At 35.8% G+C, this 21,082-nt stretch overlaps 1 protein-coding gene across 1 annotated transcript in view; it reads left to right on the top strand.

Moving 5' to 3' along the window:
* Positions 1 to 21,082, top strand: part of LOC307151284 (N-acylneuraminate cytidylyltransferase B-like) — a gene marked incomplete at its 3' end in the record, with an annotated part of 48,017 nt that overhangs the window by 403 nt on the left and 26,532 nt on the right. The gene's annotated exons all lie outside the window — the stretch shown is intronic.

Here is a 21,082-nt window from a genome sequence, read left to right as displayed (position 1 = left end):
TTATGGCTTTAATATGATTTTTGATGTTCATTATACTTTTTTATTATTTTGTATGAAACAAACTAAAATTAAACTGGGAAATACATGAAATAGGCTATTGGCCACGTTTATTTACGCTTGTTCTTGGCTACATGTAGTCTGTTTTAGTCTTTTAACTAAGATAAAAATAGTCTTTTAGTCTTAATTTGTCTTTTGTAAGTAAAATTGAGTTATTTATTATTTGAATGACTGATGTTGTGTGGCAGTGTGTGGGTTTCCACAGATCATGATGAAATTGAGCGTGTCGCAGAAGTCTGGGGTGCGAAAGTTCATCGTCGCAGTCCTAAAGTTTCCAGAGATCATTCCAGCTCTCTGGAGACCATCCAGGAGTTCATCCGACAGAGACCCGGTGAGACAGACCTTTATCTTACATTCATTTTATGCCTAAAAAATGATCTAACTTGCTGACATATGAGGTTTTGAAATGCCAACTAATGTGGGAAGATGCCCCTTAAGAACAATGTGGATTTACTTTTAAACTGTGACATATTTAGGTATTATAAGTTTAGTATGTGTTGGAAAAATCAGCCAATGTGTTATTATAGGTAATAAATAGAAACGTTTGCTAATTTAGTTGTTATAGCACAAAATGTAAAATAGTAAAAGAGGGGTAAGATGGCCTAAGAAGCACCCCCTAAATACACTTTGACAGAATGTATAAATTACTTTTGATATAATTCTTATATATATATATATATAACCTATATTTTTCTAAAAGTGTCATTAATGTAAAATACTAAATCAACTATTTTATATACAATTTTATTTTGACAATTTAGCTGATAATTATTGAATAACCGGTTGCAGACAAAGCAGAATCCCAGTAAAAGAGATTTGTCTGAAAGGTAAAATTACTCTTTACATATATTTAATTGCCCAATTTTAAGAATTAATTTGTATGAAGATATGTCATAATAGAAACACTGTGAAATCAAATTGAATGATTTCACTCATTTAATTTAGCAAAGATGTCTGAAATGTACATCTAATTCATGGAAATATTACAACATAATAACCCATATATAATAATAATCCATAATAACTATGGAACCCCCCCCCCCCAAATATATATATATATATATATATATATATATATATATATAAATGCATAATAGGCTAATAAATATTTTCAAATCATTTAAAAATAAAATGTATGCATGAAAAAAAAGTGTTATTTGTGCATGCATATATAGGGGACTTTGTAGACGTTTTGAACATGCAAACCAAGTCTATGGGATTTTTCGCACTCTGTGCGAACATCGTACGCCTGATCGCTTATAAAAGTCAAAGCAGTGTTGCCCTTAATAAGCCGCAAGATTTAACACCTCATTCTTGGGTCTGCGACAAACGGTGCGAGACGATTTAGGTGCTGAAATTTGTACAGAAAACTGAAGCATGTGAGATAGTAATAGTAATGCTTCCCTTTCTTAAGCACCACGAATAACATAGATTTTTAAAATAATTTAAAAAATAAATAAAATAATGCATGGGTGAAGAATGTATAATACAACAAATTGTATCATTTTGAAATAAAAATGTCAAGTGTAAAATAATTATGGAGGGTCAAATTGCTCAAAATGAGCATTAAATAAATGTTGAAATATTTCATTTATTAAATATATAATTAAATTATTAATAAAACAAAAATCATTCAATACAATTCAATACATTTTTCATTTTTTATAATTTTAAACAACAACAAAAATGTGCCTAAGCTATAAACCTTTCAAAATTGATCTATAGATTTATAGTAAAACACATTTTGCACATCACAATTATGGATGATCAAGTTACAGTAAAAGATCTGTTATTGACCTTTATGGTTGAAGTTATTAAAATGTTGACAACAAAACGAAAAATGTGCCTAGAAACCTTTCAAACTTGATCTTTTGATTCGTGTGTGGGTGTGTGTGTGTGTACGTGTGTGTGTGTGTGTGTGCTGCGTGCATTTCACTCTGTGTGTGTGTGTGTGTGTGTGTGTGTGTGTGTGTGTGTGTGTCCTAAAAAATATATTTTTAGGAAGCAAAAAGTATGAATTATAATTTGCAGAGAAAATTATATTTAATAAAGAAACATTGTTGAAATTATGAGATATTTCATAAGCAGCATGAATTTGTGGAACTTAAAGAGGAAGAACTGAAATATAGAGCAATTACAAACGGTTAAAAGATGTAAAATATTTAAGGTTTGCCCTTATTAAAAACTGTTTACGGCCCAGAAAGGCCTCCATCTTTACTGTATTTGTCATTTGTTTTGTGGCTGTGTTTTAGAGGTGGACATCGTCTGTCATATTCAGGCTACGTCTCCATGTCTGCACCCTCATCATATCAGAGAAGCCCTACACATGATCACGGGACAGGGGTTTGATTATGTGTTTTCAGTGGTGCGCAGACACCAGTTTCGGTGGGAGGAGGTGGACGAGAAAGGTACAGTATCACGAAAACATCTCAAACTCCAATAAGGAGACAATTGCAGATTTTTGCTTTGTATGAATATAAGGCAAATAAGGACTTTCCATTTGATGTTTATGCACAATCCTTTATGATCACTGTTTTAACAGCATGTTGTAATTAAATATACTTTGATATCATATTATAAATCTCTATGGCCCCTAAACCTGTTTCTATGAAAAGGGTTTATGTTTAGTGACAGTCATAATAAAAGCTTGAACTACATCTGAAGGTTTATTAGAGGGTAAGAATCCGACTTCTCCGAACATCGATGTGGCGTACAGACCTCGACGCCAAGACTGGCCTGGGGAACTCTATGAAAATGGCTCTTTCTACTTTTATAAGAGAAAGGACCTGGAAAACGGCCTTAAACAGGTGGGTAGTTATCAAAATATGGTGAAAAACCTGTTCCTTGACTTCTCTGGCATGGAAAAGATTTTAATTAGCCTTGAAACACCATGTAACGACATAATATAAATTGTACATGTTTTTTAATTATTAGTGCCTGAAAAGCCCCTTGTCCCCTTTCATTACACCACTTATGACATTTACAGTTATTTATTTGTTAATTTTTATTACCCTTTTTTAGAAATATATCAGTATATCTGTATCGGCCGATATATGATAATTTCTAATGTTATAGTTATCGACCCAATAAGATAATTTGGCCACTATAAAGCCGATAAATCATTTCCTTCAGCTGAGACACTTCAGATGCGCGCTGTTTGCCATGATGGTTTGAATTGCTTGAAATATGATTGGAATCACTTCGAAAAGGAACATTTGCAGTGCAAGTCTGTCATATAGGCTACATAAAATAATAATTAAAACAATACTGTAAAATAATGTTGTGAATTCTTTATACCCCCATGTTTTAGCACGTAGTTACGGGAAGAGCGCATCCACAATGAAGTTACACCTTCATCATGACTATACGTTCGCTTGTGAATTCACAGCCTCTTGTTTTGTGCAATTGTAAATTGTAATATTATGTTTATTTTGTATATATATATATATATATATATATATGTACATGACCTATCTCATATAGGATGCGTTTGGTTAAGAATTAATGCGGTTGTAAAGCGCACCAGTGATCATCGCTACATATTAAGAACTATAACAAACTGTATTGTATGTGTATGATTTATGTTGAAGTGAAGTGCTTAAGACGTGGCTTTTAATGGTGAGCCTTTTGTTTTTGTAATCAGGCTCTCAAAAATTATATAAAAATTTGGATTTAGATTTACCAGCCAATATATCGGTTATCAGCTTTCAAATATAAAGAAAATGATCGGTTATTGCCTCCGATCGGCCAAAATTTTAATATCAGTGCATCCCTTTTTTTGCAATGTTAAGTATTAATCCAAAAATCCAAATTAATTGAAATGGAAAGAAACTAATCAAAATAAACAATGAATAATACATTTTGAATGAATGCTTGCCTCTTGATTGTCAATTGATATTTTCAATATTAAAAACATTAGAAGAGACTGTAGATGGTTCGCACTCTGAAAAACTAGACAAAGTCTTTAACAAAAATAATCAATTATTTTAATAGAGCAAGAGCACTTGCTCTAATTGATTATTTTTGTTAAAGACTTTGTCTAGTTTTTCAGAGTGCGAACCATCTACAGTCTCTTCTACATTTTATTGGTTTTCACGCACCTGGACTTACAACTAGCCTTCATCTGAGCGCAACAATATTTCCTTGTCTTCAATATTAAAAACATTGAAAAAAAAAAAAAAACCTTTGTAAAAAGTAAAAAAAGTTTAAATATTTTTCAGTTCACATTACAATGTTGAAATATTCGCATGAAAGATTTTCTTTGGAAAAAATTTGACATTTTAATTTATTGATTTGATCATTTATTGAGATGACTGTTAGATCAGATAGAATCCCCACCTCAGAAATATCAAATCCAGCCCCGGACGCCAGATCTGGTCTTGTCTGGTGTGCAACCCAACAAAACCTGTCAACAGAAAGTCTTGTCTTTTACCTCAAGACTCTATTTTTATAGAGTCTTCAATCAGCCTGAGAGGTTTGACTGAGAAAGCCAGAGAAGAGCAGAAGCAGGAGAAGAAGTGATGATAGTAAAAAGAGCAGAGTTTATCTAATAACCTTAGTTGTGTATGTTTCAATTCTCTGACTTCATCTATATGTTACACTACTCAATGTTACACTACTCAATGCTCGGACTTCATCTAGATGTTACACTACTCAATGTTACACGACTCAATGCTTGGACTTCATCTAGATGTTACACTACTCAATGTTACACTACTCAATGCTCGGACTTCATCTAGATGTTACACTACTCAATGTTACACGACTCAAAGCTCGGACTTCATCTAGATGTTACACTACTCAGTGTTACACTACTCAATGCTCTGACTTCATCTAGATGTTACACTACTCAGTGTTACACTACTCAATGCTCTGACTTCATCTAGATGTTACCACAATGCCATCAATGGGATGAATGCCACAAAACAAAGATGGCAGCAGGTAGCGGCAGAGTGGCAGGTACTACTGTCTTACCTCTCCTAAACCATACTGGGAGACCGCCAGGTTATCATAAAATACGACATGAAACTTGGGCGCCTCGGCGATATAAAAACTTTATTAAAATCAATACGTCCTTACGCCATGTTACCTTGGTGTTGCACCTGCTTTTTTTGGCCATGGGAAATTATGGGAACCATGGGAAATTACTGCTTCACAACATCGTCCTGTGACGTTAAAAACCTTGAAATGGAGACATTCTCTTATCTCCTACCCGTGAAGACAAACACCCCTTTAAACCACACAATCGTAAGATTTAACAACAATAGCAAGCATTGCAGGGGCAAGGAAATAATTAAAATAAGTAATATAAAATATAAAAACCTAAAATGACATAAGTGAATAATAATAATTACAAAATGGTCAAATGATAAAATGAATAAATTATGTAAATCAAATAATAATAAAATGAATTGCTGATAAATCAAATGACAACTATGTAAATGACTAATGTTTATAAATGGTTATGAAGTTTAATATAAAAACAAAGAAAATAATCTTTGAAATAATAAAAAAAATAAAACACCAATGTATGGTTGCTTTCATAAAGTAAAACAGGTTGATATTGAAAACCCGTAGATCCTTCATTCTCCCCTCTTAATCATTTATGAAAACATTTGATTACATAGATTGATTAAATGCAAGCAAAGCTTTGATCATTATCAAAACATACTCTGATAAGTATAGCTATACCTGTTCATGCAGAGCTTTAGCTAAATTGTAGCTGCTCTTCCAGAGCTGTCTGGGATAAATGAACAACACTCAGTTGCAATCAATTTGCATGTTCCTCATTGGGCGGCTAACAGTATATAATTTTTGTAAAACAACCTTCCTCATTACATACAGTTTCAGAGATTGAATTCTTAGTCTGTGTCATAATCCTATCCACTACTACTCACACTGCCAGTAATACATAAGCAAAGTAACATCGACCTTTCCATCCCTTAGAAAACAATAGATAAGCTTTGTTACCAAGTGTGTGCCATTAGAACAACAAATTCTCATTGTTAGAAGAATTTTATCACATCTGGAAAATTCACCAGGAAGAATTCCTGATAGAATCAGTACTGTTGTATGTAGGCATATGCCATGAAGTTAATGAGAATCATTTCTATTCTATAGTGACATACAGTACACTAATCGTGAACAGCTGTTTGTTGTCCCAAAAATAATCAACTACCTTAAAAACACCTCTGTAAGGATTTGATATTGTCAGTGGTTCAAAATTGTGCATTTGGAACCAGTTTTACCCTGTGATTTAATACAACTGGAATTTCCAAAAGTCATTGTGAAAATCTATTCGTTAACATTTATTGTCATAGAATACCCTTGACAATTTGTTTATCATTTTGATGCTAGAATTGTCAGTTTGAGATGCACAAATCATTCAATGTGTTTCCCAAAAGCATTGTTAGCCAACTATGGTAACAAGTTCCTTCGTTATCAGCAAAGTTCAACAAGCTGATGTTCAATACAATCTATGTCAAATTTCATTCATTTCTTTTAGTTTATCGTTGTTGTATGGGAAACACAGCCTATATTGTTTATGCATGTGCTTGAGCGTGAGGCATATTTTGCCCCCAGTGGCCTATATGTGTCATTGAGTTTGAAAAAATAAAACCAAAGTTTTTTAAATATGTAATATGTAATGTAATCTTGTTAAAACGAATTTCATAATATTGATATCGGAAAAAAAAACGTTCAGGAACCGGTATCGAAGTCAAGGTATCGGTATCGATATCGATTCGATATCGAACATTTTTGAGCAATACCCAGCCCTACTTGGCATACCATTGTGAGATTCCAACCATGGATGGAATAAGGAATCTGAGTAATCAATCAGTAGGAACCAACACAGTAAAGCATCATGGCAATATGTTAGCTCGATTCTACCAGTTAGTGAGATAGTTAACCAGAATTAGACCTGGCTTTAATCTATATTCAGGCTTAAACCCTTTATGACAGCTATGTGATTTGAACTTTAGTACCCCTGTACTGAGTACACATAGTTAGAGTCAAGGTTATTTTCGTAAACCATTAATGAAACTAACTAAAACTAAACTGAAATTTATAGGAAATTTGAAAATAATATTAAAATAAAAACTAATTTAAAAATACAAAACTATAATAACCTTGGTTAGTTTCCAACTTAGTCGATCTTCAGGGTGATGTACCCATAAATCATCCTAAACGGATGTAAAGCCCATTGCTTTCATAGCTCTGTCATATGACAAACATTTCAGTGTCTCTAATTGTGACCTTAAAGCCCAGAATGTCTCTGTTCTTAAAAATGTCTCCATAGCCTGTTATGTCCATAGTTCTTCCATAAGAACCATCTTAAAATTGAAGATTGTGAAGTTTTGTCTCTCTGAAGTTTTTGTTATTCTGATTGCCAGTGTTGTTTCCACAGAGTGTCCTCGGTATAGGGCTTGCTTGTATTCTCAGTGAACTTCTTGAAGGCCGTCGACAGAGAGAACGAAAAACAGACTCCCTTATAGAGATATAGACCGCTATCTTAGAGACCGTGTGGCGACTAAACTCCAGGTGGTGTAAGCTATCCATTAGCTCCCACCTGCCATATCTTCACCATTGGGTTGACCCCCGAGTCACTAAAAGACAAGGTTCTTCCCATGACTTTTTCCCTTCACATTAAATGTATCTAAGGTTTGGGAGTAATGACTAATATGTGTCCATTTAGTGTTGCCTAACAATCTTTCAGCTTTTTCAGCTGAAGGGGTGACTAATAAAACTACCCATTCCATATTGGTTTTAAACTTGAATGCTGCCATTTCTCAATGTAAATCATTTACCCTGGCACAATACCATTTCCATGTCCCCCCTCTGGAGACAATCTGCCTCAGCAAGATCTGTGTCTGGCAATGACATTGGTCAACCTGTGATAATCTTTGAGAGGACTCAGCCCAGTTTCTTTGTTAGGTGATGAATGGATACTACATAGAAATAATGGAAGAGCATTTACTCATGTTAGTCCTGTCTAGGGATGTGCAAGACTACCATTTTAATGTTACGGTGAAGAGCAGGGCGTGAGCCATGGGGATGGGGTGAGGCCGGTGGCACGAGTGTTAAAGGGTTAGTTCACCCAAAAATGAAAATTCTGTCAGTAATTACTCGCCTTCATGTTGTTCCAACACTTTAGTTCATCTTCGCAACACAAATTATGATATTTGATGAAATCTGAGAGCTGGCTCACTCCTCCATAAGCTTCTATGGGATCGAATCTTGCCGGCCCAGAAAAGTTATTAAAGAGTCCAAGTGACTACAGTGGCTCCACCACAAGTTTATCAAGCGACGAGAATACTTTTTGCGCACAAAAAACGACTTTATTCAACTATTCATTTTCGTCTGTGTGGGCCTGAATGAGTTCACGTAGTGTAACAGCGCAGCGCTTCTGGTTTGTACATCACCACGTAGGCTCACTGTTGGACGACGCTGGTCATGTGTGTGATGCGTGTGACGTACAACACAATTATCATAAATACTTTGATTTGATTTGATTGAAGTTTATTTCGAGCAATAAAAAAGAAAAGAATATATATATACATACATGTATATTAACACAATATAAAAAAAAACATAGCAGTTTATCTCCCATATACATACATATACACACATATACACATACATACATATATATATACACATATACATTACAAATAATAACTATACACATACACATATTATACACACACATACACATGTGTACCTGTACACACACACACACACACATTACAATTTTGATACACATATCCACATACATTATTTACACTAATAATAGTTGCTCAAAAGGGAGTGGAAAGAAGTATAACTTATTTGCTCCCACCCCCAATTCCTTCCCATATATTACCCCATATAGCCGCTGCCATTAACAGTTAAATTAATAATCATTTGTTTTGATAATATTTATTTGATATTATAGTTTCTTACAGTTACATAATGCTGTCTCAATAACCACAATAATGCTATATGATAATCCTCATTATCGTAAACATTCAAATATGTCCCGATATTTATAATAATCACATCATATATAAAATATAACCATATCCTAGCATATTGTTTAATCACAGTTTTACAAGCACAACAGTAATATCAATAATATATAATCATAATCCTTATCATTATTTACTGATAATGATACTTGGCATCAGCTTTAATGGGAGAAAAAGTCAACATGTGTGAAACCTCTCCATGAGAGCTCATGACCTCAATCGCTCTGCTTCAGTTATTTTGATCTGTTCTGTGTTTTAGCTGGGCAAGATCGCTTACTATGAAATGCTGCCTGAGCACAGCGTTGATATCGACGTGGACATCGACTGGCCTGTCGCTGAGCAGAGAGTTCTGAGGTGAGTATTTCATCAAACTCTGTTTGTGACAAACACAATAATGCAGATATAAATGCTGCCCTGTTCTGCAGGTTTGGCTACTTCGGCCGAGAGGAGAAAGCGGCGGTCAGGCTGTTTCTGTGTAAAGTGTCTGGCTGTTTGACGAGCAGTAAGATATACATGTCGGTTTCTGGAGAGGATCTTGTGGCCATTAATGCTCGAGATGTGGCAGGCGTACAGATGCTAAAGAGAGAAGATATAGAGGTACAGTTGTGTAGCCTGGGACAAATAATGGGGCAGAGTACCTTTACACTGTAAAATAAAAATCATTTTAGCAGTATAATACTGTAAAAATACTATGGTAAACACCTGATCATTTATTAATGGGAAGTTCCCTTACTATAGTAAAAACTGTAAATATAACAGGACATTTTAAGTATAATTTTACATTAAAATACTTTAAAATGTACAGACTTTGGATGTAAAAACATCAAAAAAATCATCTTATAATTTACAGTAGCCATGTTTCCATCCACCTATTTTTATCAGTGATTTTTATGCAAACTGTGGGATATGCATAAATGGGAACACTGAAAAAAATAAATAATAATTTGGCAACCACAGCTGCTGTTACACCTATGGCCATTCACAAACCATTTCATTTGTTCATACATCTATTATTGTCAATAGCATGCAACATTAAGAGCAGAAGAACATGTATTAAGAAAGTAAACAGGGATCATTTTGATTTCATGTTTCCTAACTTTGATCAGGTGATCCTCATATCCAGCGTGAACGAGCCGCTGTCCAGGGGTCTCCTGGAGAAAGTGTCCCAGCAGGCCAGATGTGGCCTCAGGATTGGAGAACAGCAGAAAGGGTTTGATGTGAAGCGACTGATGAAAAAGAAGAAACTGCGCTGGGATGAAGTGGCCTTCATGGGTGAGTGTCATGTTCAAAATCCAGCGAAACCAGTTTTGAGCAGGTCAAGCACTTTATATGCATTACAGATTGTTTCAAAGCAGCTTCACAGTAATAAACAGGAAAAAAACAGAATTAATGAGGGATAATCATGATATCATATTCATGAACCCTTCATCAAATATGGGACAAATTCAAATTGTGCTAGAAAGACAATAGTGTCATTATTCAGCTCAGTTTAATGTTGATTGTTCAGTTCAATGTCGATGTTGCAAAATTCATCAAAGTTATCATGAAATCAAATACACAATTCTTATTTTTATTGAATATTGCAGCATTTATTATAAATGATTTTTAAGGCAAGATTTTAACTCTGATTATATTAGATGTATTGTATAATTTATTTCCATTATGAGCTCCTGTATATTTAATAAGACCTCAACACATAATATATACAGTAAAAAAATGCATTTTACTCTGCCTTGTATTGTATGGTATAACTATGCTAATATTTACTTGTGAAATTACTCAAATAAATTGTAGCTTTTTATTAATTAATAATCTAGATTTTAAAGGGGGGGGGGGGGGGGGGGGTGAAATGCTATTTCATACATACTGAGTTTTTTACACTGTTAAAGAGTTGGATTCCCATGCTAAACATGGACAAAGTTTCAAAAATTAAATTGTACGTTTGAAGGAGTATTTCTGTTCCAAAAATGCTCCTTCCGGTTTGTCACAAGTTTCGGAAAGTTTTTTTTCGAGTATGGGCATGTGTGACGTCAGATGTAGCGGTATTTCCTTATACGGGTCCTAAGGGCACTTCTCCGGAAGGACGCGGGCGCGGGCGCGCGCGCAACCGTAGACCAGAGCAAGAGAGCGAAAGCAGTACCTCATCTAAGCGCTCTGCTCGGCTTTAGGGAAGTCAATGTCACCAAAGAAGTGGGTTTTTGGTTGCCAGGTCAAGACAACCCTGCACAGATTCCCAAAGAACCCAGCGTTAAGGGACCAGTGGATGGAGTTTGTTTTTCCAGAGCATCAACGGAGGTTGTGCAAGACTGTTTGTTCCCTGCATTTCGACGATGATTGTTTTATAAACAAAGCCCAGATCGACGGACTTTCTTTTATAAATATAATAAAACTAAAGACTTTTTGGAGATATGTAGGATGCAATACTACTCTATAGGTACTCAAGATTAACAGGAGATTGAGTGAAAATGAGCATTTCACCCCCCCTTTAATGTATCATAGGCTGTCAGTTAAAGCTTCGATCTAGAGCATTTTGCAGTGTTTTACACTGGAAGACATGGGAACATCCAAACGAATGGTGTAAATAAACCTGGAACCACATGCAAAATATTTTAAAATGATGTTTTCCCTCACAGGTTCAGAAGCTGAAGACGTAGAGATCCTGTCTCAGGTGGGGCTGAATGCCGTCCCATGTGACGCACCTGTGGCAGATCTCATCGCAGCGAAATACACCTGTCAGAGACGCGCCGGCCACGGAGCCGTCCGAGAGTTTGCCGAGTACATTCTGACGCTGAAGAAAAAGAGCTCGTCACACGTGAACCAGGATCGCATTGACAGGGTTCATTTTTAAAGAGTATTCCAGTTTCAGTTTTAAACAGTCAGTTTGTGTTTAACATGACATCGGATCTAATTTGAATTAATAACACACATGTGTGTCTGTGAGCAATAAAACAGTTGTGTTCTACTTTATCTTTTTACTTGATCTCTCTCTCTATATATTTACTCATTTCTTCAAATTCAATATTCATTTACTTATTGCATATCATTTTATGGTTTAATGTTTAATCTTCTGCTATGTGATAAAGGAAATGTCCTGTCAATGTTATCAAGGAGAGTGTTGTGCAGACGTATAGTTTTAAGTCACTTCTAAGTTATTAGTCGTGTGGAATCCACGTGTACCAGATCTGGGCCGACACTATGTTCCCTGTTCCCAGAGGTACACGACATGCAAATGTTCTACTTCTAATCAAACACACCTGATTTATCATCTCAAACTTAGGGAAACTTTGGATATTTGTACTGTTGCTGTGTCACCAGGAACAGGTTGGGCAAACACTGTAGCAAAAAATGGCGGCCCACTGTTCCGGATGTGTGTGTCCATTGTTTGCAGTGTGTGTGTGTGTGTGTGTGTTCTCTACTCACTGCGCCTAATGTGTGTTCACTCACTGAGTATGGGTTCCCACACTTGGCCTTCACATGACGTTATGAGTACTGTGAAGTAAAAGTACAAAAGAAACTGAAACTTAATTAAAACCATTAAATTTAGAATGCGTAACTCAATTCTCTTACATTTGAAACAGAAACCCTTTTAAATTCTAAAAATAACAGATCTCCCCCTATAATGATCTTGTGCAAAAACTATAATATATAAAAATAACATGTAATTTCAAAATTTTGACTCTCCTTACAGAGTTTTAAGCAGTGCATGCTGGGAACTAGAAATCTGTTTTAACACATTCTGTTTGAGTTATACTTTCCTGTTATGCTTTCCTGTAGCTCAAACAGAGCGTTGGTGTTTGCAATGAACGCCAGTTCATGGTTTCGATTCCCGGGGAGAGCAAGAACTGATAAGAATGTAAATGTGTACCTTGGAATACAATGTAGTTGCTTTGGATAAAAGCGTCTGCCAAATGCATAAATGTAAATGTACTTAACATAATCAGTTATTGAGAGCACAGCTCAAATATCATCTTACTTCCCCAGTTGATTGATTGCATTAAGAATTGCAAAACGTTTTTGTAATACAAGCTTTCTGAAATGTTACGTTTAAATGTGCAGATGTGCATTCGTTTGCACTCATTTGCATACTTTCCAAAACAGAAATGTGAATGTTGGATAAAGCCAGGTTCAAAATTTTGTTGATACTAGAGTTGAAGGTTTTTACAGAAGGTATTTTTAATATCTCTTTTGATATCACTTCGTAAATCAGAAAATTCTGTCAACAGAGAGAAAAAAAAAAAAAAAAACGTTTTAATGAATAAAATGTTTAAAATTGAACAAATGATATATGAACAAACCCCTCTCAACTCATTTTGAGAAAACGGCTTTTAAAGATATGTACACTGTAAAGAAAATAAATAAATAAAGCAACTTCAAAATCTTTTGAGTTTCAAATATAAGCTACATAAAAACCTTTTTGCCTGTAGTGTTTTGTCTTAAAGTGTAAATGAACTTGTTTCATTGAATAAAATTGACTGGTTTAACAGTTTAGTCTTGGCTGGACAGACATTTTTAGGGCATTCAAAATACCCTAATAATAATATCAGTTCCAGTGGTTGAATTAGGGCTGTGTGAGGCTAGAAACTTACGCTGCTATTTTGAACCAATAATCGGAACAAAAGGCAGTTGAAGGATGACGTGTATAATTCAAATATTTATCTGACTCCAATAGAATTAATCTGACTCCATTAAAGTTGTTGTTATTCTTTAACCTCTTATTCTTTAAAGGTAAAAGTCTTCCTTAGAACTGATAGGAAAACGTAGGATTTAACCTGAACGTTTAGATAACGAAAGTTATTTAAAGCAGGCAAAGTTATTTATTAAGTTACATGTTTAAATATACAGACAGTAGAATGGAACAACATACTGTATAGAAAACTTAGTTGTAACAAATAATGCACTGTCGTGCAGAAGAGGCCGTAAAAGCCTTTTTCATAGGATGAGGTTACGCACCGGTGTGTGGGAGTGGCAGGGTTAAAGCCTTTCTCCCAGATCAACAGTTACCGCTCCTTCTTATACCCTGAGCAAAGCATTGTTAAACATGAGTGGAATACCAACACCAAACCGCCCGACAGGAAACCAAAAGATGAGGCAAATGGGTGGAGATCAAGAGGGGGAGAAGAACATTAGCATATTCTCCTCAATGCATGTTTAACCAATAGTAGGCTACCTAGATTTAGGGGTGTAACGATTCACAAAATTCACGGTTCGGTTCGATACGATACACTTGTGTCACGGTTCGGTTCGGTACATTTTCGATACAGCAAAAAGAAAGAAATGCCAGAGAAATTTCCTTGATTTAATTTTTTTATTCTTTTTTTTTATTATTAAAACTAACATCATAAAGTATGATATTTTTTTTACTTTGAGCAATTCTGGAGCTATAATTGACTCTTCTTAGGAGCATATAAAACAAAACAGCTCCTTGGAAAAAATGAAATTTAATATTGTAGTAGTTATAAACAAAGGTTTAGTTTAGTTCAGATTAACATTTGAGGGCAGCAATTGTATTCATAATGTCAAAATAAAACCGACGTAATGACGTAATGTTACTTGAAGGCATTATAGCCTACTATTCCTGCCAAACTTCCATGGTTGCAGTTAGTGTTACGCATGATCGTACGTACTAAACCTATGCGCGTGAACTCGACAATCGACTACTGTGGGCTTCAGCCGAAAACAGGATGTAAATACAGGTATGTGTGCTGGCTGAAATAACATCATTTTTATTCATATCTTTCACATCTACTGCAGTCAGATTCACCCGCGTTCACTCTGAAGGAATCACTCACATTGGCTGGACACTTGTAATGACACATCAAGGATGTTAAGAGGCTAAAAGCAGGTTTAAAACTTGCCCCATTGAAGTCAACAGGGTGCAAATTTTAAAAAGAGGATAACACGGTGTAGGCAACACAGATTTTTGTCGTTGTTCTCTGTACTGACAGCACTCCAAATTTACAAAAAAATGAGCTCAAATTTACAAAAAAATGAGCTCAAATTTACAAAAAAATGAGCTCAATGTTAAAATTGACCGGAGTTCTCCTTTAATTCACATGTAGTGGAGAGCGGGGCACAAAGTAACGCTTTTTGACTTTCTCAGTTTGTGTAAATCTACTTATGGTTCAGAGTATTTATTATGACCGCCGCTAGCGTAGCTAGCGAAAGCGGTCATATAGGGATTGTCAAAGTTTTTTTTTTTTTTTTTTTTCGTCACCTTACTGAATTTTTCGTCAACGATACCAGGGACACCGAAGCACCGGGGAACATGAAATTTGGTGGGCATGTAGCCCCACTAGACTTCTAAGGAAAAATTTCGTTTGGTCCCCGGGGGCCACTCCCCCCCCGCGCTGGGCCCCCCCAAACCCAAAAAAATGCAGTTTTTCCTAAATAACTACCTGAACCGTGGCACCGAGGATGAAGAAATTTTTATGGTATGTTGGTCTACTAGACTTTTACGGAAAAATTTCGTTTGGTCCCCGGGGGCCACTCCCCCCCCGCGCTGGGGCCCCCGTAAATTTTTCGTCAACGATACCAGGGACACCGAAGCACCGGGGAACATGAAATTTGGTGGGCATGTAGCCCCACTAGACTTCTAAGGAAAATTTTCGTTTGGTCCCCGGGGGCCACTCCCCCCCCGCGCTGGGCCCCCCCAAACCCAAAAAAATGCAGTTTTTCCTAAATAACTACCTGAACCGTGGCACCGAGGATGAAGAAATTTTTATGGTATGTTGGTCTACTAGACTTTTACGGAAAAATTTTGTTTGGTCCCCGGGGGCCACTTCCCCCCCTGCGCTGGGGCCCCCGTAAATTTTTCGTCAACGATACCAGGGACACCGAAACACCGGGGAACATGAAATTTGGTGGGCATGTAGCCCCACTAGACTTCTACGGAAAAATTTCGTTTGGTCCCCGAGGGCCACTCCCCCCCCAAACCGCGCAAATCCACATGCACAGACACACACACACAAACACACACGCGCACACATGTACGCACACATACATACACGCACAGACACACACATACACAAACACACACACATACACACACACACAGACAGACATGCACATACTACTACTTTGTTTAGGTATATATATTAAACACGCAATACAGCCAAATTACTCCACGTCATTTATTTTTGTGGAAAGCCAGTGCAGGCCTGAGCGGCGGTCATATTTTGTACCGCGATGCGGTACATCTAGTTTTTTCCCACATTAATTTCCCACATGTCTAGTACAATTATGTGTTTTTGTTTTATTAATACAGTATATACTTTTTTCTTGATATACACCGAAAAAATGGAAGTGAAATGTGACAACATGCCCCATAGGTATGCCCCATTGTAACATGTGTGGGGCACATTGTAACACATCTTTTGACAGCTTAAAATGTTATCTGATCTAATAAAAAAAAATATACAAAACAAACTAAAATATTTTCTAAATAAAATACAATTAAAAACTTTTTCATATAAAATAATGGCAATTTTTAATAATTAAATATAAACTCATTTTTGAGTTTTGACTACGAACACATGAAAACACAGCTATACAACATAGTTCAAAACAAATAAATTATTTGTAATTTCTGAACATTGACTCTCAGTCTTTATTCACCTTTTTCTCACGTTTTCTCAATAAAATTAATAAAAGTATAGAATAGCATATTTCTAATAGGGGCACATTGTAACGCAGTGTTACAACATGCCCCCGCCTGCACAACTGGGATTTAAACCCTGCTAGTGTCTTCTGCTAGTTAGCGCAGCATTAAATAACTATCTCAACTGTTAAATAACATCTTGGAGATTAAAATAATATCAGATTTGTCTTATTTTAAATAAACACAAAAAATAGAGATGAAAAATTAACTCAAGTAAGAAATTTACTTTTGCTATGGTTTAATAAATGTCTATGGATATCTTCCAAAAAAAAAAAAATTTTGGCGGAATTTTTTTTTTTCTATATAGTGTTGATATGGCAACTAGTAAATACACAAAGTTTCGTCATCCAAGCATGTGCGCCCGGAAGTATTTAAAACAAGCGTGTTACAACTAGCCCCGCGTTAGGTTGTGCCCCGCGCTCCCCTACCTTTAAAAGGCTTTTTGAAGTACTAGGGCAGTAAAGATTTCTGCCCATATTTGCTCAGCCCTACAGCTGCAATGATCACTGTGATATGCAAGACGTGTAAAGTACAGTTTTGTTTTCAGAAGTAGTAAATGTTATATCGTTAACATGGAAACGAGATAAAACTGGCCCCTATGTTGACCTTGTAATGTTGAGATTGTGGATTTAATCCACAATAAAAGTCAAAATTGCATAACAGATGTCTGAGCTTCTCTAAAATGATTTGCACATCCCTGTCACCCTATCCACCATAAAATACTGTTTGTGGCGGATGGACGGACTTTGGAATCATTTAACCCTTTCATGCATGAATTATGATATCCTCAGTCAGGATTTTTTTCCTATGTGTTTTTATTGCTCTTAGGGCATGAAAAACAAGAATTGATTTTTATTTTATTTTTTTACAAATTTTTCAAAGAGATCTTCAGATGTCCACTTGAGTGGACAGCATGCGTTTGGTTTAAACTTAAGATATACTAGATTTAATATAAGACAATAATCAAAAACATTACACACAAAGTATGTGAATTTAACGAACTAATCAATACAATTATATCAAATCATGTGAAAACTATAAAATATATACAAAAAATCTAAATGCAAAATATTGCAAAGGCTTCATACAGCTTCATACAAGTTGCACTTCGCGTATCTTTGATATCAGAACATGAGGACGTGATTCCATCAGATTTTTCTACAGTCTGTCAAGGTACAACTGTGGAAACCACTCAGATGCTCCCTCCAGTGCACCAGAGTATGGAGATTTAGCCTTATTAGCTGATAATTCTGATTATGTTCAAGATGGACATGCACATTTCTATCATAGCCCTCCTCTGAGAAAACCTAGCGATACGTTTTTTTCAATCTCATCTGAAATGATCAGTGTTGGGGGTAACGCATTACAACTAACATGCATAACGCATTCAGATTACTTTTTTGATGTTACAAGTAAAGTAATGTGTTACAAGTAACATGCATTACCTGATCAGATTACTTTTTGATCTAACAGGTAATTAACTACAAGTAATGTGCATTACCTAATCAGATTACTTTTTGATGTAACAAGTAAAGAAACGCATTACAAGTAACATGCATTACGTAATCAGATTAATTTGTGATGTTATGAGTAAAGAAACGCATTACAATAACGCATATTACATAATCAGATTACTTTTTGATGTTATGAGTAAGGAAACGCATTACAAGTAACATGCATTATGTAATCAGATTACTTTTTGATGTTATGAGTAAAGAAACACATTACAAGTAACATGCATTACGTAATCAGATTACTTTTTGATGTTATGAGTAAAAAACACATTACAATAACGTGCATTATGAAATCAGATTACTTTTTGATCTAACAAATAAAGTAATGCATTGCAAGTGTCATACATTATGTAATCACATGACTTTTTTCAATGTCAATGAAAATTACTTTCTAATAATACAAGTACATTTATTTACAGTAAAAAAAGTCACTGCAGATTAAGTTTTTAAGTTTTAAATTTCAAAAACAATATTCACATTATAATTATGAATTGTAGCTGAAATATAGCAGTTGATGCATGACGTCCACTACAGTGGACATGTGATTAATCAGAGTTTTCTCTCAATCTAAAATCAAAACTTGGAAAATTTTACTGTGATATGACTCATTAGATATTGCTTGATGCTGCAATATTTTTTTTACCTACAAGAGTCTCCTAGATTAGAAGGAATGGGTGGATATTCTGGAGCAACTTGGCATGTCTGACTGACCCTTGGCCATCTTAGTTTGGAGGGGGAAAAAATCGAAACACAAAGGCTTGCCACTTGATTGCAATTTATAGGATGATGCACAAGGGTCCAATGAAGAGATTGATGTGCAACTTTGCCATAAAAACCCGTGCAAATTCAAGAAAATGCATTTTTAATAGCTGTCCACTGTAGTGACCACTATGCGTGAAAGGGTTAATGACACTTTGGAATTTTTAATGACTCTGTTGTCATTACAAATCTCAGGATGTCCTTCGGAAAAAGAGTAGGGGTGTAACCCCGGCACCCTGGCCAAAATAGCCCACTGACCTCTGTCCATCATGGCCTCCTAATCATCCCCATATACTGATTGGCTTCATCACTCTGTCTCCTCTCCACCAATAAGCTGGTGTGTGGTGGGCGTTCTGGCGAATCAAATAGGTGGATGCTGCACATTGGTGGTGGTTGAGGAGATTCCCCCTTCCATTTGTAAAGCGCTTTGAGTACCTAGAAAAGCGTTATATAAATGTAACAAATTATTATTATTATTATTACTTTACTCTTAACAGGTGCTTATGGCTAATATTAATACAGTACTACAGCTCAAACGTGCTGCGTAACAGGAGAATGAAAAGGTCGTCATACTTACAGTTTTTTTCGATTGCTAAACGACAGTGAGCACAACTGGAGCTACATGTGCAAAACTCTAACTACAGTCTGCACTACCAACAGTCCTGAGCTAAACACTTCACATCACCTGCAAAAGTCACTCCAAGCAACACAACTCTTAACACACGGCTCAAAACAGGCTCAGTGCAGCCAAACACTATGCACAACCCTCACTGAGATAACACACACTGTCACTCAGAACACACTGAGAGTAAAAACACTATAGCATCAAACACCAATACAGAAAATACTAACTTTTCATCTTTACAGTTTGAACAATTTCAGTGACTTCATACAAAGTAATATTTTCTTCATAACAATTCTTTAAGGTAAATGAAAATTAGCAGCTTGCTTCAATAGTCTGTTGTAATTTACGGAATTACTAGTAATGAGAAAAAAAAGGTAGAAACTAAAAGTACATACTGTAATTCGAACAAATAATTGAGGGGCTAATCCTGCCTCTCTCTAGCATCAGGCCACAGGTTTTCATCAGCATCACATCTAATGTTCTCTCTTGCCATGCACCTGGGGAAGAACCTTCTGGAGTGCCTTATCCATCCCTGGCAGTCCTCTGGACTCGTGTCCTCACATCCGGCACGCATGGCTTCCAAAAGAGACATTTGGTCATGTGGGTGGTGACCAAACACTTTCCACCTCCACCCATACAGAAAAAAAAAAATATTGAAATATATTTTACAGTTTTTTTCGATTGCTAAACGACAGTGGGCACAACTGGAGTCACATGTGCAAAACTCTAACTAGTCTGCACAGCAGCAGTTCATGTGGACCAAACTCTAGTTCGTTTTTCATTGCTTGAACACAGTTTTCAAAACTCTACACACTTATCCCATAACCACAACCTGCACAACACTGTGGATTTACAGCACTTTGTTCAAATGCTAACACACTGCTGTGAACCACACATTCAAAACAGAATAGATTTCAGCCTTGTGCCTTTCAAACACTGCTGACTGCAATTTCAGCTGAAAGGCTCCCATACACAAAAGAAATATATTTGAAATATATTTTTGGAATATATGCAATATTCGAAATTGGCCCAATAAATATATTTTAGTTAAATATATGTAAATATATTTCACACTTACTGTAACATCATATATTTTTGTTATATTTCAGAATATATTTCAAAATGATAAATATAAGTGACCAACAATGCAAATATATTTCAATGTATTTGGAATATATGCCACATATATTTTCGACACTTTACGTAAAATATATTTCAATATATTGTTTTTCTAAGGTGGAAAGTGTTTGGTCACCACCCACTTGACCAAAGGTCTCTTTTGGAAGCCATGCGTGCCGGATGTGAGGACACGAGTCCAGAGGACTGCCAGGGATGGATAAGGCACTCCAGAAGGTTCTTCCCCAGGTGCATGGCAAGAGAGAACATTAGATGTGATGCTGATGAAAACCTGTGGCCTGATGCTAGAGAGAGGCAGGATTAGCCTCTCAATTATTTGTTCGAA

This window comes from Squalius cephalus (genome assembly GCF_949319135.1).
Source record: "Squalius cephalus genome assembly, chromosome: 23".
NCBI lineage: Eukaryota > Metazoa > Chordata > Actinopteri > Cypriniformes > Leuciscidae > Squalius > Squalius cephalus.
The sequence above is the reverse complement of the archived record's forward strand: the minus strand, read 5'-3'. Positions and strand labels throughout refer to the sequence as shown.